The following is a 23,414-nucleotide window of genomic DNA, read 5'->3' on the forward strand; positions in this document are numbered from 1 at the left end:
AATTAATAAAAAATTTAAAATTTTTATTAATTTATTTTTTAAATTAAAATAAAATTTTTATTAGTTTTTTTTCAATTAAAATTTTTGTTAATTTTTTTTTAAATTAAATTAAATTAAAAATTTCAGATTATTCTAAATTATTGTGAAATTTTTTTGCCTTTAAAAAATATTTAAGCTCTTTAGCTTTAAAAAATTAAAAAAAACACTCAATGAAAAACTTACAAAATATTTTTGATTGATGTCCAAAACTTTGAACAACATTTCCAGTTGTTGGTCAAACATTTACTGATAAATCGCACACTCCAAAACGATGTGAAATTCTACAAGTTTTTCATGAGTCGATGTCAGTCAAGTGGTATTTTGGCATCATTCCATTCTGTCTCTAAATAACTTTTGCGATGTCATATCTTCCAAAACAAAAATTTTTCTCTCTCCCAAAAAAAAATCCATTCCAAGTTTTTTTTTGTTTGTTCCAATTGTTGCTTAACTCCGTGTAGATTTATTTTTAGCTGTGACCGATGACCCCAATTCTGTCGACGACTTCTTTCACTCCAATTTTTCTTCATTTTTTTTTTTCGTGTAAGTAAATGTAAAACCAGCTGTTAGCGATTTTACGTCATTTTTTTCTTTTTTTTTGTTTAAATATAGCGCTTCCGTATGTTTTTCCACACACACACACATCAACTTACCTCATCGTCACATCAATTTATTATGCGGTTGTTACTTTACCAACAGCGAACAAACAAGTACAGGTTCTTATCTTTTTTTTGTGTGACTTTGATGAGTGGTGAGTCATACAAACACACACCCACGAAGCGATTAGAATATTGATGTAAAAAAAGGACGACATTCAACAAGGCATTAAGACTTCTATTGTGGTTCGTCTTTCTTTTGTTCTTCTTTGAAATGTGTGCTTGAGAACGCTATCATTGCTCGTAATCAAGAAATTTTCGTAAATGTCAGCAAAATTTATTATATTTCATATAATGTACAATGGGCTCCTTTTAGTCACAGCGAAAAAGGACTCGTTTTGAACGAAGAGCTTAAACGTATTTTAGATTTTCATGAAATTTTTACTTTTTGTGAAATTTTTTATTATTTTTTTTTTTCATTTTTCTGAATTTTCAATGATTTTTCAAAAAAAATTTCCATATAATAATTTAAAAAAATTTTTTCACAAATTTCAAATTTTCATAACTTTTTGAACTTTGTACAATTTTTGATTAAAAACCCAAATTTTCCTGAAATTTTTTTTCAATATTCAAATTTTTAAAATTTTTTGAATAATTTTCAATTTAAAAAAAAATTCAAAATTTTCCTAAAATTTTTATTTTTTTTAACTTTTTGATTTTTTAATTTTTTTTGAATTTTCTTGAGTTTTTAGAAGAAAAGTTTATTGATTTAATTGAAAATTAATTTATCAAATTTTTTATAAAAATTTTCATACTTTTTGAATTTTTAACAATTTTATAAAAATAACTCAAAATTTTTTTCAAGTATATGGGAAATTTTAATTTGATTCTTAAACTTTTTTTTTTTTTTTTTTAAAAATTTTAATTTTTAATCTTTTTTGAAAAAAATTTTCCTTCTTAATGAATTTTTTATAATTTTCAATTTTTAAAATTTTAAATTTTCTACGTAAAATTTTTTCTAAAAAAAAAATTTTTGGAAAATTTTTTTAAATTAAAAAAAAATATATTTTGGAAAATTTTTAATTTCAAGAATTTTTTAAATAGTTTTTATAATTTAATTTTTTTATTTAATTTTAATTTTGTTAAAATTAATAATTTTTAAAAATTTTCCAAAAACAAAAAAAAATTTTTTTTTGAATTTCCGTAATTAATATTTTTTTAAATTAATTTTTATAATTTTTTTTTAAATTTTCACAGACAGACGACTTTCAAACATCAAAAATCAGTTCAAACGGCGGAAAAACATCAAAAATGTCCTTTGTGTCGTGCGAAACTCTTTGTGGATTTCTTGTGTGAATAGTAATTTATTGCAGTAATATTCATCGACGTCGTTGTCGTTCGTTTCCCGTTGTTGTTATCGTCGTCGTCGTCGTCGTGAAGTGAAGTGAAGACCAAGCGTCAAACAAAAGATTGATCAGATTTTTTTCTGTCTTCAAGGAAACACAATTTCATTACGTAAGTGTGATGTGACGAGATGATGAGACACGATACGCTCGTCTTTCGATAACAGAGTGCGGTTTTTCTTCTCGATGACATCTTTTGAAGTACATGTAATATAATAATGTCATGAATTATCAATTAGACGACGATGGAGGCTTGAGACTTTTTTTTAACGATCGGAATTTGACACACTTTTCTCTTCGCACTCTCGAAGACATTGAGACACGTTAGAACTTCCTTAATGGCAGAAACGCGTGTCATCTCTCATGTTTTTCTGACTTTAAAAATATTTCTACACGAAAAAAGGTGTTTTCATGATTTCTAGCGCCGTGCCTTACTCTAACATGAACGAGTGCCATAAAAAAAATTTTTTTTTTTCTAATAGTTTTGAGAAATGAAATGAAAGAAATCCCCTCAAGTGAATTTAATTTGGAAAATGTTTGCCGAAATAATAATCGTAATTAGATAAATTCTTGTCGATTATTCTCAACGGGATACAGGTCAACAGCGACATACTTTGTTGTTATGTTCAATCCGTTGTTAGATTCCAATAAATATAAAATTTATGCATATAACACTAAAGACTGCCATAAAGGTTATTAAACGTACGAATGGATGAAAAAAAAAATGGTAAAACTGTTTTGCGGTCACAAATCATTTTCAGTACACGACGAAACCTACAACGAAATTACAACAACAACAACAAAAACATCGAGTTTGTGACCGACCTATGTTGCGTTGCTCTGCTCTGCTGGGGGAATGTAGTTTGCATGTTTGTGCCATTTAATATTATTTTTATCATTATTATTAGTTAGGTCTGTCGTATATAATTTTCGAATTACGTAATCTATTTATCAGATTAAAAATGTAAGTCACTCACTCGCATGTGAGGCGGGAATGGGATTAGATTAGTAGATGAGGGTGCTACGGCGATGATGAGTTAAAAGAATTTTTTACAAAAAAAAAAGTTTTAATGCTTTTTTGGGATTATTTTTTTTATAACTTTTTGAATAAGCTCAAATGTTATTAAATGTTATAAAAATTCAGTTTTACATCATTTTTTTTTTGTTTGAAGAGCTTCGAAATATTTTTAATTAAAAGTTTGTCTTCAATTAAATTTTTTTTTAATTAAAATGACCTCGAAATTTGATACTTTTTTAAAATAAATTTAAAGTAATTTATTTTTTTTTACTAAAAAAATCATTTTTTTAAATTTTTTTTTTTTTTTTTGAAAAAATTTTAAATAAATAATTATTAAATAAAAATAATTATTGAATTTTTTTTTATAAAATTAACTTATAAAATTTTATTAAATTTTGAATTATTTTAAAAATTTTATAAAAAGCTAAAATTTTGAGAAAATTATGAAATTTTAAATATTTTTGATTTCTTGAGAATTTTTTCATATTTTTTTTTTTTTAATTATTAAATTATAATAATAAAAAATAATAAATTTTAAATAAAATTTTTAAAAATTTTTTTAATTTTAAAATTAAGAAAATTTACAAAAAATTAAAATATTTTTAATTTAATTTATTTTTTTAAATAATATTTACTTTAAAATAAAATAATTTAATTTAAATATTTTTTTTACAAAATTAACTTTTTTTATTCTAAATATAAAGTTTTAACCATGATTATTAATTCTCAAAATAAGGCTCGAAATTTTGAAAAAATTAAAAATTTTAAATATTTTTGATTTTTTGTGAATTTATTCATATTTTTTTATTTTTAATTTTTTAAAAAAATAATAAAAATTTTAAATTTAAATTCTACAATTTTCAAAAAAATATTTTTTATTAATTAAATTCCAAGAAATTTATGAAAATTTACAAAAAATTATAACTTTTTAGAAATCAATTTTAATTTAATTTAATTTTTTTTAAATATAATTTTAAATTAAGTTAAAAAAAATAAAATTTTTTATTTTTTTTGTTAATATTGTAAATTTTCTCCTTTAATTTGACAAAAAAAATTAAAAAATATTTTTTTTGTTATTTCAAGCTTAAAATAAACTAAAATAGTAACAAAAAAAATATCTAAAAATTACTATAATATTTTTTTCATCCATAAAATCCTCACTTGAGGACATTTTCCTATCAAAACACACAAAAAAGACACATTTTCAACAATTTCTGAACCTTGAACTTTCACTCCCGTTAAATCATTTTAATTTCTCCAACTTTTTTTTTCTATTTAATTTATATTTTGAGAGGCATTTCCTGTACATTTTAACAACTTTTAAGCACACATTGTTCTCTTCAAACCGAGTATTTAACCATTCAAACAAACAAAACGCCACAAACCGTTACTTTTAATGATGAGCCCTTTTAAGTAGAATCGCTTTTTGTGTGTTGTTCATTTAATGTTGTTATTAATTTATTTAAATTTTTGACGCGAGAAGATTCACTCGACACTCGAAGAGAAATGACTTTAAAGTTCACTTTTTTACTTCGATTGAAATTTAACGTGACCTTTTGTTGAGTTAAGTAGTAAAAAAAATACCTGAAGATTTTTTTTTCGAACATTTCCTGCTTCTTTAATAATTTTTTCTTTATTATTATTAAAAATTTTGTTATTAATGTAACAACAAAAGAACTTCGTCACTTATGAAAAAAAAATCTTGAATATTTATTATTAAAAGACGAAACAATACTGGCTCGAAAAAAAATTACAACTTTATAAAATCTTGATCGTTTAGTCAGCAATGAAGGAGGAAGACATCGCGCAGAACAATAGAATGAGAAATTATTTTAATTATCTTAATTTATATATGTGTCTTCAGTGTTTTTGTGTGGTGCGTTGCATCAACAAAGAGAAAGAGCGAGAGAGCAGCAGAGAGACACACAAACGAGTCAAGCATATAAGTGTTTCCTCTTAATAATAGTTGTGTTTTTTTATATATTTTTTTTTTCAGTCGACCACAACACATGCAGTAATGAATGTAAATAAGTTTAATTTCTGTTTAATGTTGGAACGAATGAGTGACTTGATTGACTGATATTTAACAGCTAATTCGAGGTTCTTGTGTGTTTGTGAGCAGTTTCATTTTTTTTTTAATTTTTTAAAATTATCTTTGGAAATAATTCATAATTTTTTAATTTATATTTTAATTTAATTAATTTTAATTTTTTTGAATAAAATTATTTTTTTTATTTTTCTTCAAATTAAATTAATTTAAATTTTTTTAATTGAATAAAATTAATTTTTATTATTTTTCTTGAAATTAAATTAATTTAAATTTTTATAATTGAATAAAATTAATTTTTTTTATTTTTCTTGAAATTAAATTAATTTAAATTTTTATAATTGAATAAAATTAATTTTTATTATTTTTCTTGAAATTAAATTAATTTAAATTTTTATAATTGAATAAAATTAATTTTTTTTTATTTTTTCTTGAAATTAATTAATTTAAATTTTTATATTTTAATAAAATTATTTTTGATTTTTCTTGAAATTGAATTTTTTTAAAATTTTTTTAGAAATTAAAAAAAATTTTTAAATTGTTTTTTTGAATTGACATTTAAATTTTTTTTTAAAATTAATTTTTATGAAATTTAATTTTTTTAAAAATTATTTTTTAATGAAAAAAATTTTTTTTTTTAACGTTCAATTTTTTAAAAATTTTTCATAGAAAAAAAAAAATTTTTTACAATATTGAACTGAGATGAAATTTGAAACATTTTTTACTATTTACATCGACCTTCAATATTAATTACTTCTTTGCTCATCTTTTCAAGCCACTCCACACATTTAACCCACTCATTCAGTCAATAACTCAAAATAAAAACTCATCATCAACTCGTTAACTGTTGAAAAAAAAACAATATCATCACACCTTTTGGAAGTAGTTTAGCAGATCAAATTAAAGAAAAAAAAAACAGTTAACACAATAATGATAATAATGATATTTGTTGAACGCACAATTTTTTTTTTGTGTGACTCCGAACACAGTAGCGCGTTGCTTGATTGCTCCGCGCGCTTCAATGGCACACTAACCACAAACCTATCCAGCGTATCATCAATTTTGTGGCTTTAATTTGAAAATTTTTAGTTGCTCGTTGCATGTAAATGGCTCAGATACAAAATGAAAATAAATAAAAAGTAACTGTGCGGCGGAAAAAAAAATAATCCACAAAAAAGGTAATAATTTAACGACAATGACGAAGTTGATTAAAAAGATAAACATAACAAATTGCCAACAAATTTAGGTTGAAAAGTGTCGAATTGAGTTCATTCCAAGAGTTTATCACTGGGTCAACATTGGATATCAGGATTGAAAGTAAATAAAATTAAGATTTGAGTGATTTAGTTGTGCGACAAGAGAACAAGTACGACAACGCAAAATAAATCATCACACAAATGGGGACTATTTGCCGACACACACAATACATTTTGATTATATCGATTAAGTAATCCATCATTGTGATCATGCCGAGTTTTTGCCGTTGTTGTTGTTGTTATATTGTCAAGGAATTCGATTCAAAAGAACAGGGTTGGAATTTTGAGTTGAAGGGTTTCGAATAAAATTAATTATTGAAAAAAAATTTCAAACCACGTGGTTAAAATTTTCGAAATGTGCATTAGGTCAAATTTTTTGAATATAAAATGGGTTGAAAATTTTAAAATTTGCATTGGGACAAATTTTTAAAATATCCAATGGGCTAAAAAATTTCAAAATTTGATGAATTTCATATCTCACGAAGTTTTATAGGTCACGTGGTTTTTTTAAAAAAATAATTTATAAAGCTTAAATTAAATTTCCTTTCAGAAATTTTTTTGTAAATTTAAAATAACTTTAAAAAAATTTCTGAAAGGAAGTTTAATTTATTTTGAACTTTAAATATTATTTGTTTTTAAAACCACGTGACCTACAAAACTTCGTGAGATATGAAATCCATTATTTTATCATTTTTTTTTGCCCATTTGATAATTTTAAAAATTGTCCCAATGCACAGTTAAAATTTGCAACCCGATTCATATTCAAAAAATTTGACCTAATGCACATTTTTGAAAATTTTAACCACGTGACTTGAAATTTGAAAATCGAATAACTCAAAATTTTTCATGAATTAATGAAATCTGTAAAAAAATTTTAAAGCCTTAGATTACCTTAAATCATCTCAACCCTGAATTTTGAGTCAATTTATCATCTTTTGACGGATTTTCCATTTTTTGCCAACATCTGTAAATATAAGAAAAATAAAAAATTGGTTAGATTTCAATCAAAACTTTGAAAAAAATGATAAAAAAAAACCCTTCTGCGCCCCGACAATATCTTCATCTGAGACGAAGATAATCCGGTAATCGCAGAGAATATACGTCGTTCATATGAAAGTGACATGCATTTTATATGAAATGTTTTACTATCGGGATATATAAATACAAATAATAATAAATTCTCCGATCCGATCAGATTTTCTTACACAGCAAACCGAACGACATTGAACAATACGAAATTTATTATTGTTGTAAATATTATTGTCACACACAAATTATAAAATAAACTACCTTTTGGAATTTTATGATTATAAAATTACTCGGTATCTAATATCGCCGACGACAACAATGAAATTATTATTATTTGTTATAAAAATTGCATAACATTTAAATAATAATTTTTTTTTTCGTCACTCGTATGTGACGACGACTGCCATATGTGTGACTTCGAAATGACATTCCAACGACGTGCAATAAAATAGTAACAGCTTTACGAAACAAATTTTATGCATTTTCACACTGCGCGCCGCCTTCTTCGAATTCCGTACACGCGCTCGAAGGTGGGAATGACGTTTTTTTCGTTGCGTTTCGTTTCGCAGGTCTGATAAAAAAATATCTAGATTTTGCAGCGAAAAAAAATTTCGCAAGACACAAAAGACAATGGAAAGGTTACTTTGCATTTTTAGACTGCAGTCATAATTTATGCAAAGCTTGGACGATGGAAATTTATTTCATTAATTTAGTTTTTTTTTTCAGAACAAACGTGTAACTTAAGTTTTATCAACGTAAGATCTTAAGGTATACCGTAATATCGTACCGTAATACCATTATACCGTAATTTTCATGAATCAATAGATATTTTTTATTGAAAATTGTTCACTTTTTAAAATTTTGGAGCTCTTTCGAGCTTTTTAATTAATTTTGAGCAAATTTCAGTAAAAATATCTGATGATTCATGAAAATTACGGTATAACGGTATTACGGTACGATATTGCGGTATAACTTAAGATCCTTACGTTCATTAAAAATTACACGTTTATATTCAAATTATTTTAAATTTGAGTAATTATTTAATTAAAATTTAATTAAATTGAAAATTTAAAAAATTTAATATTTTAATTTATAACTATTTTATATTAATTTAAAAATTATTTAAAAAAAATTAAATACGAAATATCAATTCTAGTTCTTTAAAAAATCAATTTTAACAAATTAATTTTTTTTAAAAAAAAATTAAAAAAAATACAAAATTAAAAATTTAACGAAATTTAAAAAAAATTAAGTTTTGAAAAATATATTTTTTTTAAAAAAAAATTATTTTTAAAAAAATAAATTTAAAATAATTTTTAATAATAATTAAATTCACAGAAAATTTTCAAAATTTAATTTTAAATAAACAAAAATTCTATTTAAAGTGAAATCTCTCTAAAAAAAACCATTCAACCCATTTTTTTTTACAAAATCTCAATTTTCTTTCCCGTAAATTAAGTAATTGAATATCTCGTGACAGATTTGTGCAAAAAACACAATTTCACCATCGCACGTGATCCAGTTCTGTATCTCTTTGTTACTTTAAAAGTCTTTTTTTCTCTTTATTCACAGCCGAGCACTTTAAATTCCCATTCAATCCATTTAGATCTCGAAATGCTTTTAAATTGTAGCACAAAACATGACTAAAAATTTCCTTTTCTTGCACATCCACAAAGTAAATGCATTGACAGTGCAATGGACAGCTGAAAAAAAGATTTAACAAAAAAAACATAAACATTGGAAAGAAACAAAGTACTTCTTCTTCTTATTATTATTATTGTTATTACGATCATTATTATTTTTTTTTTACTATTTTGTTTTATATTTATGATTACGACAACAACAACACGACCATTATTATTATTATTATTTTATGAAAGCCAAACCGAAGAAATGGCACAAAAATGCATTGTCTCTTATTAAAGAACAATTTTTTACGCATTCAGTCCAGAAGAGTTGCAGATTAAAATAAAATGCATTTTCTCGTGAAAGAACATTAAAATAATAGGAGCTTTTCAATTACATGCGGCAGTAACTGGGGCATTGACAACGTCGTCATTATGCAGCAGCGATCTTCGTCAATTTTCTAAGCGGTCATCGTGAGAATTCGCAAGAACCACCCAAGCATGCTGCTTCGGTTGAAAAATCAAATCATTGTTTTCGTACTCAATAAATTCTCCATCTCTCTGCCTTTTTTTTAATGATGACGAACAGAAACGACTTTTTTTACAGTTACGTGACAACAACGCCGTTCATTATTATTATTATTATTATTATTTATAAATATGCAACAGGCAATTTTAGGCCTTGATGATGATGCCTGAAAGCAAAAACCGCACAAAACAAACAAAACACATGAAATAGATCAAAGCACAGCTCGAGTCAATTCAATTTATACGTGCGCGCCGTTGTCTTGTCTCTCGCTTTTCGTGGCTGCTCTTACAAAATCAATTTTCTACAACGAACGAACGAAAAAAACACTGAATAGGGAAACAATTTATTCTCTGTCATGGTCTAATCATGAGGCAGCCATGTGCTAGAAAAAGAGTAATTTTTCAATGTAATTCAGTGTACGTGTCACACGAGTAAACTAGATCGCTTTCCATGATAAAGGGTCATGTGCCGTTATACTTTTTTCCCTCTGTTTTTGTAATTTTAGCGACAAAACTTTGCATTTTATTGAATTTGTCAATACTTTTAATTTTTAAAAGATTTATTTGAATTAAAATTAAACTTGAAAGAATTTTTAATCAAAATTTCCAAAATGCTCAAGTTAAAAAAAATATTATTTTTTTATTTATTTTTTAAATGTGTAAATTTTATATAAAAAAATATTTTCTATTAATTTTCGTTAATTAATTTAATTTTAATTTGTAGACTTTTAAAAAATTAAAAAAAAAAAATTAATAATTTTGAAAAAAATTAAAAAAAAATTTATTATTTTTAATATTTTATTTAATTTAAATTTCATTATTTTTATTTTTTTTTTTTGTAATTTAATTATTAAATAATTTTAATTTATTTTTTTTTTTTTTCAAAAAATAAAAAAAAATCTTAAATTTAAAAAATGTTTAATTTTTTTATTTTTTGAAAAAAAAAAAATATAAATTTTTATAAAAAAAAATTTTTTTTTTTAATTTCGTTAATTATTAATTTCGTAGATTTTTAATTTATTTTAAAATTTAAAAAAAAAATTTTAATTTTAATTTTTTGATAATTTTTAAAAAGTTGACTTTCGTAAATTTTTTCTCGGCTTGATTTCTTTAAGCACTTGAATTAATTTTATTTTTAATAAATTTCATTTTATTAAAAACAATTCTTTAGAATATTTTTAAAAATATTTCTATAACTTTTACTGCTAATAAAAAATTATTATCCCAACTTTTCCAACCATACAATTAAACTTTATGATATGGTCAAGAAACTTGAAAATTTCCAACATCTATTAAAAAACTTTCGTCTTTAAATTCATTGATGTCAAATTTTCCGAATTTTACGGCAAAATATCAAACAATGTAAGCAAAATTCTCAAAAATATTCATTTTCGAGTGCAAAAAAGGAACACATAAACTCGAGAGATAGAAGAGAATTTCTTTTGTTCGAAAATCAAGTTCTGTCGCAAGACATCCAATTACGAAAGAAAGATTTCATTTCAAGTTTTATTTTTTCTTCTTTCTATCTTTTTATTTTGCTTAAAAACAAACGCAAAAACGTCCCAATAAATAACAAAGTAGAGCAAAATCATGATGTTCAAATTTGTAAGACGACGAAGCAAAAAAGAAAGAACGAACGAAGAAAAAACCGCACCACACCATCAAAAGGTTTGACTTGCAGTTTGATACCTTTTTATTACCACTCTTTTTTTCATTACCTTCTATTCTATTATTATTATGCTTTTTTTTATACGACGTCATGCACAAACAACAAACTCCGTCGTAAGTGCATCGCGTAGTGTCTTATTTTATTCTCACGTTTACTATCGTTTTTTTTTTGCTCGCTACAACTCGAAATGGTCTACATTTTTTCTTCGGTTTTTTCTTTGGGTATAATTCAAATACGTTAATGCACCACATTTATTTATCTATTTTATTTTCTTACATCATTCCCTTCGAGTGCCCTATAAGCGAAAAGGGGGTCAGATTGGTCGTTTAAGGGATCAGGTTGACCCATCAGGAGTCAATTTGATCCCTCAGGAGTCAATTTGATCCCTCAAGGAAATTTTTTGATACCTTAAGCGATCAATTTGTACCGTTAAGGGTTCAATTTAACCTGATCGAGTCGATCATTTACAGATCCAAAAAAAATTAATCTTTTAAGAGATCATTTTGATCCCTTTCAGAGGTCAATTTCATTTCTTCAAGGGATCAAAATGACCTCTTAAAAAATTCATTTCTTTGGGTCTGCAGATGATCGACTCGATCAGGTTGATCTCTTAATGGATCCCTTAACGGTACAAAGTGATCCCTTAACGAATCAAAAAATTTCCTTAAGGGATCAAATTGACTCCTGAGGGGTCAACCTGATCCCTTAAGGATCAATCTGACCCATTTTTCGCCCATAGCGCATACACAACTTTTCTTGTTGCTTCTTCGTCGTTATTCCTTCAGTATCGAATTTATGTACACTCCAGTGCCACGGAATGGATGAATGACGAAAAAAGTATAAATATAGAATGTTATGGAGAAGATATTATGCACGACGAGAATAAACATAAAGACGAAGAAAAAACACATTGGAGCTCGGTATCGGAGAAAAAGACATGTACTTACTATTAAAAATGCATTAAAATGGGCTTCGTTCGTGCTTCGATAGCTCTTTAGATATTTCTGTTGCCGTTCGGAGGAGGAGGAGGCGGAATTGTATGGAATTGAAGTAAAACATGACTAAACACAAGCAGTACAAGCAACGGACAGTAATACATCATCGTAAAGCAGGAAAATAAATAAACAATAGTCATCGTTGTCGTAATTGGACTCTGCAAAGCTTTTTACAATGGGCATTAACTGCAAGAAAGTGGATTTAAAAGCATTCTTTGTCTAATAAGGGACTCGAAATCCAATTTTTGGCCATAAATGACGACGAGAGCTCGAGAACAATGGTTTTGAGTTACTTGGAAGAATCTTTTTTGCTGGATTGGAGAAAATTTTAAAACGAAATGTGAGTCAATTATTTCCGGGATATCAATTTTAAATGTTTTTCTTATGGAAATGAGATTTTAGGTCATTACAATTTTTTTTTCAATTTCCTTCTTCCTAATATTAAATATTTTAAAAAATAAAAAAAAATAAATTTTTATAAAATTAAAAAAAAAATTATTTTTTCAAAAATTTTAATAAATAGTAAAAAAAATAAAATTTGAAAAAAAAAATATTTTTAAAAAATTTAGTTAATAATGGTAAATTTTGTGAAAAAAATAATATTTTTTAATTTTTATTAATTAATTAATTTTTTTTTAAATTTTAAATTATTATTATTTTTAATTTTCAGAATTAAGACAAAAAAATCTTTAAAAAAATTTTGGAAAATAGGAAATTTCTATTGAAAATTGATCTACTGAATAGATTTAATTTTTTTCAATTTTTAAAGGTAAGAAATTTTTTTATATAATTTTTTAAAAAATTATTTTAATTAATTCAAACCAAGCAAAAACTAAAACAATCACAAAATTAATGTTGGTCGATTTTCAATTTTTTTTAATTTTTTAAAATTAAATAAAATTTAAATGAAAATTCGAATGTTGAATCAGCCTAAATAAAAAGATTCAAACAAACAATTGAAAATCATGTAATTTCATTCAAAAACCAAATTTAAGCGACAATTGATGTCGTTTTTCCCACTTTTTCGTAAAGTTTCGTTCGAAAACTTCTCACGAGATTTTTTTTCTTTCAACTTTTCTTCGTCTTTCTTCACTTTTAAACACATATTAAATCACGTTCCATTTAATTCTTATGTTAAACTCGAGCAAAATTTATGCGAATCTATTTCATTTCATCATATTCACTATTTATTTATAAGACGAAATAAAAAAATACAAAACGTTTGTTCATTCATGTATTTAATTCACGTATTTAAAGTAACATGTTTACATTTTCTGCGTGTGAGATTTCCTCCGTTTTTTGTTTATACTTTGAATCTCATCATCTATCTCTTGTACTTTTTACACACAGAATTTTGTTCTCCCATGCAATTTCTCGTGTGTCGAATAGGTCAATGATTGTTTGTAGCACAAAACGTAAATATCGTAAGAAATTATTTAAAAAGTTTCTACTGACCTAAAATATTTCCCTTTCTTGTTATCTTCTTGGAACCGCACTCAAAAGTATCGCAAAAGGAGATTTTACACATGACGAAGCTTCCACATTTTTTTTTGTAAATAAAAATCTTCTTAAAATTGTCGGTTGGTAAGTCCATCAACTAAATCATGCATGGTATCGGGATTGATTGGGACGCACTCCTTGAGGCAATCTTGAGCCTTAATAAACAAAAAAAAAACTGAAAGTAGTTCATCACGCCCATGATTTTTTTTTGCCTTGCTTTCTTTGTGTGAAAGATAAGAATCTTCAGGGAGTCCTTGGGAAATCCCAAAGTACTCAAGAGTTTTTTTTTATAAAGTGATGAGCTACAAGGCAAGGGTAGCTCATGAAATTTTTTAATGAAAAACAATTTTTTTCCAATGAGTTAAAAAACTTAAAAGGGATACAAATTTCAGTAATTTTTTTAAAATTTAATTTGATTAAAAATTTAATTTAAAAATTTTATTTAAAAAAAATCTATGAGAATCAAATAAAAAATTGTTGACCAAAATTAATATTTTTTCAATTTAAAAATATTTTTTACATGAAAAAATTTTAAAGTTTTTTTTTAATTTTCGCCTTTAAACAAGAAATTTTAATTAAATTGAATTTAATTAAAATAAAATTAAATTAAATTAAATATTTGAGAAAAATTGAATAAAAAATTCATAAAAATTTAAAAATCTTCGTTTTTAAATTAAAATTTAAATTGTTTAAAATTAAAAAAAAAAATTAAATTTTTTTTTTTAAGTTTTAAAATTTAAGAAATTAATTGTTTTTTAAATGGGGAATTAAAGAAATTAAAAAAAAATTATTTATTTTATTTCGTTAAAAATCGATAATTTTAATAAAATTTGAATTTAAATTAAAAAAAAATAAAATTTAAATTTGAGAAAATTAAAAAAAAATATATAAATAATTCGATTTTAAATATCAAATTTTTAACTTTTAAAGAATAATTTTTATTTTTATTTTTTTTTTTGAAAATTTTGTATATGAATTTTTAATGAAAATTGTTTATTTTCAAAAAATCAACAACTTCATAATATTCAAAAAGGGTGAACTACCCCTCAGAAACACTAAAATAAAAAATATAAAAAAGCATAAAAAGAAAAACGAAGAAAAACAACTTGTAAATTATCACAACACACGCTCACACACACACAGAAAATTTAACTCAATAATTTACAGTCGACGACGCAACACGATGACACAACAGAGTATCATTCAAAAAGGGCATTTGTAGCCTAATTTTGTCACAAAAAAAAACTTTTTGCCTTTGCGCCTCTTTAAAAGTCATTTTGTGTCGTCCGCACGAAAACTCGCGTCACATATGTTTATTTCAGCTGTTTTCTCCTTTTATTTTTCCCTTGTTCGCGTCGTTTTGTCTCCAACACATCTCTTGCTTCCGCTTTCTGTTCTATTCTCCGCTCGATGATCAAACATGTTTCGACACTTTTATTCTTGTGTAGTTTCGCGTGAAAGTTGTTATGTTGCATGCACGACGACAAACAAAGAAACTTTCAAGTCAATATTTGCGAGGTAGACAGGGACTTTGACAGGCATTGTTCTTGTGCTGTGCGCGGATAAAAATCTGAACGTCACTCGCCGTGGAAATATACACGAGTGTCTCACGCGAATTCTGAAACGTGCGGCAATAACAACAACATGGAACGACGAAAAAAGAGAGAAAGAAAGGAAAAAGTAACTATTATGCCTAATATCACACGCACAACTCACATACCCACACTAAAACATAATAATAATGAAAAATTTGTATTACTACAAAAAAAAAATAATAATAAAAAATCTACTCGGTTCTTTTTTCGCGTACGAGGCAATAAATCGTGTGTTTCGTAGATGCACGTAGCAAATAAAGAAACATAAACGCTCATTTATACGATACTTGGGTTTGTTATTATTTTCTTACTTTTTAACTTTTAAGACCTTTTTGCTGTATTATTATTACTCACTCAGGCAGCGGACTGGAAGTGCCTATATTTCTATGCAAAAATCAATTAACTAGGCCAAAATGTCTGTTGTTCATGGCTGTGCACGCCCGAGAGAGAGAAAATTTCGTAACATTTTCAACATTAATAATCATTTTCAGAGCTCAGACTTTTGAAGTCTTCAGTCCCACAAGAATCTCAAAAGTGTACATTTTCTCGTACAGAAAGAGACGTTTTGTTTGGAGAATAATGTGATGAACGTTAAAAATAACATTGGATGATGAACGCATTTTTTTGTTGATGTACATGCGAGTTTTCGAGAGAAAGGAATCTATTCATATTTTCTTTATGGTTCTCATCTGCATATAATAAAGAGGGCGGGGATCGTCAACTCAAGAAGTTTTTTTAAATTATTTTTTTTTTATTTTTTCATTTTTAAAAAATAATTTTAAAATTATTTACGAATTTTAATTATTTAAAATCATTTTATTTATTATTTAAAAAATTTTTCTTTAACGAAAAAAAATATTATAAAAAAAAATATTTTTATTTATTTTTTTTATTTAATTAATTTTTTTTATTTTTTAATTTTTCACTTTTTTTAATTAATTCCTTTGAAAAAATTTTTTAAATTTTTATTACTTAAAATTATTTTTATTATTATTATTTAAAAAAATTTTCTTTAAAAAAAATGTTTTAAAAAAATATTTTTTATTATTTTATTTCATTTTTTTATTATTTTTTTTTTTTTTGTAAAACTTTTTAAAATTATTTAAATTATTTTTAAGAAAAATTTTCTTTAAAGAAAAAAAATTTTAAAAAAAATATTTTTTTATTTTATTTTAAAAATAATATTTTTTTTTATTTTTTTTACAATTTTTTTTGTTAAATTTTTAAAAAAAATTATTAATAAATTTTAATTATTTAAAATTATTTTAATAATTATTTAGAAAAAATTCTTTAAAGAAACAATTTTTTTTATTTTTAGAAAACTTGTATAAAAATTTAAATAAAAATATTTTTATGTTGGAAAATGCAAAAAAATGCAACAAGCTGAAGAACATTGCGTCACTCATTGTTAACAACAACGAACAACAGAACAACGAAAAAATTGCTATTACCCAGAGCTTAGAGCGTATGTGTTAAATGTTTATGTGAAAATAATTTTCAAAGTTTATATTTTATCATCCATCACTTTTTTTTCAGTTCTCTGACTCAAACTCGATTCGATATATGCCTACCAGATATTTCAATGGAAATAATTTTTTCTTCATTTTTTTTATTATTATTTTCAAGCAACATTGAACACAAAACAGACATATTCATGTCATTTTTTCCTTCTCGCGTACTGCATAGATATTAAAAATCATACAAAAAGTTGGAAAAAATAATATCAAAAAATGCATATATTTTTCCTTTTTTTTCTTAAGAAAAATATATTCAGGTAGTCAAGAAAATATTCATGACAGAAAATATTCTGACAAATTCCTTCACATTATTAATATTAATAAAAACATAATATCATCGTAAAAGCAACAAGAAAAAAGAGAGAAAAAAATAACAAAAACAAACCCAAGACGAAAATTTTAATTAATGTTGATCTAATTTGATGCTAATCTCTCTGAAAAATTAATTTTGCTGTTCATTTTTCTTCGGCTGTTTTTCTCATCAAAGACCGCCAAAAAGATGATAATTGAATTTTCCACGCGAAAATTTCGTAAATAAACATCTAAATTGATGATTCTTAAATTTTTTCGTGATTTTTTTTTTTTTTTTTGATAAATGAATGAAAATTTAAAAAAAATTTTTGTGGTATGTGAGAGACGGAAAATCAATTATTTTTTTCATTTTATAAATAAATACTTTTTTTTACGATGAGAGCATCAATAGCAACAAGAGTAGCAGCGGCAGTAAATTATGAAGTCATAACGAACTAACAAAGTACGTATTAATGTGCGCGAGAATAAATACGAAAAATAATAATAAAAATGTATTAAATAGCAAAAACAATGAAAAAATAAATAAATTTAAAATAACATATTACCCGATCCAGTTGAGACTCTTTTTTTTGTGTTGTGTTTCATTTGTTGCTGCCTGCCTGCCAAATGGTTGATACACCACACACACACAATATTAAATATATATTTATTTATATTTATCTTTATAAATTGTTTATGATGTTTGAGTGTATATTACGGGCGATGAAGAACGATGACTGCACGAAAAAAAAATATATAACATTTTCACAAGGAAAATTTAAAAAATAAACTTTTTTCTTTTCGAAATTATTTATTTTTTAACGAACTTTTGCCCTTTTTTTATTTAATTCAAAATAAATGTTCTGAACTTTTAAACTAAACTTTTGTCATAAATTATCGTGACATCACTCGACACGAAAAAAATTCTAAGTTCTTTTCCGAAATGTACTTTTGTGTTTTTTTGAAAAAAAAAATTATTTTACAAGTTTTTTTTCTTCTTGTTTTGCATCCACCCGCACAAACGTTTCAAAAGTAACTGAAATCTGCATTTCGAGTGAAAATTGTATTTTATTTTATTATTGTTTCTATCTCTGTCGTTGCGAGCACGTTCTGTCTCGCTCTTGGATTGGAGCGAGCCGCATGTGCGCAGATACACTATGTTCCATTGTTAAACTATAAAATGATTCAACAATTCAAGTATATTACAGAATAGTTCGACGGGTATGACGTGTATCGGCGAATATGTGCTGTGTAGCAGGAATGTGTAGTAAAAATAGTAATATAACGTGGAGTGTCAAAAGGTAGGAATTGGAGATTTTGGAGTGATATAAAAGAGGAATTTGAATTAAATTATTCTATTAAAAATCGTTAAATTTAGATATTTTGTAAAAAAAATATAATTTTGGTTTTAAGAATATTAAGAACAGAAAGTAAAAAAAATATGATTTTTACAGGTTGACTTCTGACTTTCTGTTACTTTGCATATTGACAGAATTCTTCTAAAAAAGATACAAAACATATTTAAAAAAAAGTTACTTTAAAAAATGACTTTTAAAAAATGATATTAACTTTTTGTCGTTCAAATAGGTTGAAATGAAGAGAATTTGCTTTTTTGTACCCGATTGTGTTATTTTTCATAAGAGACTAAAGCTCAGTTAATAGTCTCCGATGTAAGTATCATGATACTTTAGATCTTGAAATTTTTTTCTAAAGGTCTCATCTACCATATTTGAAAGAGACTTAGCAGTATCATCGACCAAGAGTATAAGGTTAACGTTTGTGTGGAAAAGCAGTTTCACATCGTCGAAATAAAAGCATGGCTCTTTAAGATTGTTCACGAAATGCAAGATTTTTAAGATTCTTCTTTGATTTGAGATATTTTTGATTTGATGTATTTGCTTATTGTTATTAAATGCTTTAGTCAGCTACTCCTTCGAACTATAGAACTTTTAGTTTTATCTAGATTTGAAGATATTCAATTCAAATTAACTTCATATTACCTGAAATAAACATTTTTTCTCTAAAAAAATTTTTTTTAAATTTTTCGAAAAATTTCAAGACTTACCTTTGCCAATGTTCTTCTGGAAATATCCTAATAAATTCGAAAGATCTGAAAAATAAAAAAAAGTTAAAAAATATATAAATCAAGAACTTTTTTATTTGAAACTCTCAACCTGTAAAAATTCTTACCCAATTCTGTTCGGAACTCATTTCATTTGTAAACTACTCACATGGAAATGAATGAATTCAAAAAAATTGCTGCATACAACGGAAGAATTTGAGCTCGAACTTTTGAATTCCACGAAATTCTGATCAAAATCTCCGAAGAAATTAATTTTTCTCACTAACATAATTTTAAAAACGTCAACAACTACAAACAAATTTTTATTAATTAATGATACGTTTGCCCGTATACTCCATGCTGTAGCGCCGATATCTGTACTTGATCATATCGGGTATATTTTTAGAAATAAATAACCATATGTGCTTTATTATATTTATTGGAGGAGAAGATCAAACGTCGTCATCATTTCTACTGTTTTTAGTATAGGGTTCAGCGCGAGTGAAACACATGTTTGCTTGTTCATCATTGAAACTGAGAAAAAAATAGAGGGACTGCATTTATGACAAACTAATCATTTCCACATTTGGAGATGCGATGTTCTTAATTGAAATAGCATGGCATTAATTTGTAGTTTTTTTCCATTAAATTCGCAAGATTGTACAAAACTTCTCTCATATAAAATATTTGCAAAGATAATTGACTCGAACTTGCGATATAAATTAATCGTTTGTAAATTTTCTACCTTATTTTATGTCTATGCAAACATCTACAAAGTTTATTATGTCGTTATCACCTTAGGGACATATCATCTTATTACTTACGACAACACACACGAACACACGCGATTTGATCTGAAGGCAAACATGAAGGGTGATTGATATAAAGGAGACGCAGTGAGAGATAAACGTTACGATGCGACAATAAATTTAGAACAAATCTCGTAAAATGAGTCAATTTCAATTAATTAAGTTAAGCATACCGTGAAAAAGTTTTATGTGACGCGTTAAACTTTATCGAGGAAGGTAATTTAATGAGCTGGGAGAGGTTAGGCGACATATTAAGCGTTCAATGAGACTGATATGTATGCTTCGCGAGGTATTAACAGTTCATAATTTTTTTTTTTGTCTTTAATGTTGGCAAATTAGAGTTTTATCATGAAAATCTTTCAAGACAAAAAATTTTAAAAGTTAAATTTTAAGATTTTTGTTTAAAAAATATTTTCTTATCAGAAAGTTTTTTTAAAAAATTTTTTTAATAATTTAAAAAAATTAATTATAAAAAAATTAATTTAATTTAAAAAATTTTAAAAATTAATTTTTTAAAAATTATATAAAAAAAACTTTTAATTAAAATTTAAAAAATATTTAAAAAATATAAAAATTGAATTTTTTCTTAAAATTAATTTTAATAAATTTAAAAATAAATTAAATTTTTTATAATTAATTAAAAAAAAAATAATTTTAATTAATTAAAAATTAATAATTTTTAAAGAAATAATTTTAATTAATTTAAAAAAAATTAATTAATCAAAAAATATATTTTAATTAATTAAAAAATTAATTTTAATTAATTTAAAAACATTTATTTTATTAATTAATTTTTTTAATTTTTATTTAATTTTAATTTTATTAAAATTTAAATTAATTTTTTCATTTTTTTTTCAGCTGAAATTGATTGAAATCAACAAATTTTGCAATTAATCAGTTCTCTACTGAAAAGCTCTCAATGTTCTTTTCATGCTTCCATAATACTCTAATTTGTACCTTTGAAATGCTCTTTGACACAGAATTTCCATCCAAATTACTGAAAATTAAATTAATACAAACTGCACCCACTCATTATTCCAAACACACACAAAAAAAAAAAAACAAACTGAAGCAATTGTTCATTCATTAAAGCATCAGTTAAACACAACAAAAAACCAACCTTGATGCCATTTGTAATGCTTCGAACAATTATCATTAGATTCATTGTGTGTTCATCTCTTGCTCTGTGATAAAAATGAGTTTTCAATTGAACTAAATACCGAATTGAACATGTTTGTAGATAATGACGCAGTTCTCGTGAGTCACTTGTGGGCGTGAAATATTTAAATTAGTCGCCACGACTTGACTTCACCTGTTTCGTTGCAATGTTCACACGAACTTTGAACACACAGCTCCGAGAGACACAGGGGCGTCCATCATTCAATAGAAAAATGTTTTTAATTACTACACAGAGGAAAAAAATAGAGAACATGACAATTAATTAATGACAATGCTTTGCCTACGTGAGAAGTAATTAAGACTTCTGGTTGTGTAATTTTTTTTTTCATGTTTTTTTATTTATTTATTTTGCGGCAAAACGCATTTCCGGCGATTTTGTGTCAAAAAGAAGAAAATCTTAATAGGTTTTCATTGATACTTTTTTTCTAACGGAAGAACTTCAATTTTTATGAAGAATATTTAAAAAAAAAAAGTTTTAATTTTTTTAATAAATTAAAAATAAATTTAAACAAAATATTAAATAAAAAAAAATAAAAAGTTAAAAATAATTATAATAAAAATATTTTAAAAAAATTTTTTTTCTCAATATGTAGCATGGAAAAATTCATGGATGTTAAAAATCATCGAAAAAAATTCAGTATTTTTTTTACGTATTTTTTTACGTAATTTTTCCGTATTTTTATATTAAAAATTAATTTTAAAAAATTATCTAATTGAAAAAATTTAAAAAAAAATCAAAGGCAAGAAAAATAATTTTAAATTGAAAAAAAGCAAATTTTTTAATTTTAAGAAAATTTTATAAAATAATTTAAATTTTAATTAATTATGATTTAATTAATTTAATTACTGATTATTAAAAAAAAATTAAAAATTAATAAAAAAAAATTATTTTAAATTTAAAAAAAATATTTTAAATTAAAACAAATAATATTAAGAAAATTTTATAAAATAATTTAAATTAATTATGATTTAATTATTTATTTAATTTTTTATTTATTTAAAAAAATATTTTATTTTTTAATAATTTACCTAATTATTTTAATTTATAAAATTTAATTTTTCAAAAATTTTAATTAAATATTTATTTTTTTATCTATGTTTTTAATTTTCTTTTCTTTTATTTTTCAGAAAAAAAGAAGTTATGCCGTTATAACGTGAAAAGAAACATTTGACAAAATTTAACAGAAACGAGCTTACCAAACCTTAAAACCACGTGCCATTGTCCAATTTAACTGTTCCTGTTAACATTAAAATTGTTTTAATTGTCTAACGCTTTAATTTCATTTCGTCATCGCCGCACGGTGAATGAACGACGAATTCTGGAACAAAGTGCGGAAAATGTTTGTCTGGAAGTTGACTTTAATATTTTTTTTTTATTATTATCATGATGATGATTATTATTATTTCTATCCATTCGAAGGTTCTACAGAAGAAGACCATTTTTGCCGTAAATATGAAAAATGAGAGCCCAACCTTTATAAAAAAAAGCAACTTTGTGTGATTAGACAGGCGGAATGACCTCAAAAAGAGAAAGAAGTGAAATTGAAGAAATGGGAAATTGTCGTCCTGCCTAAAGAACTCCCCGCAGTACAAACATGGAAGTGCCGGTAAATAGCATTTAGAAAATTTCTTAGGTGTGGTCCCTTGAAATGTTATTTTTTTTTCGCCGTGCGTTGCGTTGTTGATGATAATGTTTATTGCTTGGAGAGAGGGTGCTGGCAGGCCCTTGTTTTCCTATCGCCTACAATTATACGCGCGACAAGGGAGCAGTGCGATCGATTTTTGAGTTAAAACAAGTGAGAATTAACTCTCGGATGACTCACGTTAATTTAATAAATAAAAAAAAATATTTTCTAATCATTCCGTATCCAATTACCGATCGCCTACCCATTTTAACGCGAATGTTTTTATTTTCTGTCATTAAAATGATTAGATTAGACAAGACAAGTTGCTGGATCGCCTTCAGGAAATTACTTTTCTTTTGTAATTTTTTTCTTTTGCGCTAACAAGGCGGTGTAATAATAACAATAAAACATCATCAAATATTGACATTTGGAAGGTGCCATTTTTGCACGACGACAACGAACCTCATTAAAGCTATTTGTCTGCCTATTTTACGCCACTTATTCAAACATTCGCTCAACGGATGTATAATGTGTCATCAGGGAATAAAATGAAGTCTTAGAAGAAAAAAAAAATATTCAGAAAATCAGCAAAGCGTAATATTTCACCTTTTTTCATTGGCGCGTCAATTTTATT

Source organism: Culicoides brevitarsis, chromosome 3, assembly GCF_036172545.1.
Source record: "Culicoides brevitarsis isolate CSIRO-B50_1 chromosome 3, AGI_CSIRO_Cbre_v1, whole genome shotgun sequence".
In the NCBI taxonomy this organism is placed as follows: domain Eukaryota; kingdom Metazoa; phylum Arthropoda; class Insecta; order Diptera; family Ceratopogonidae; genus Culicoides; species Culicoides brevitarsis.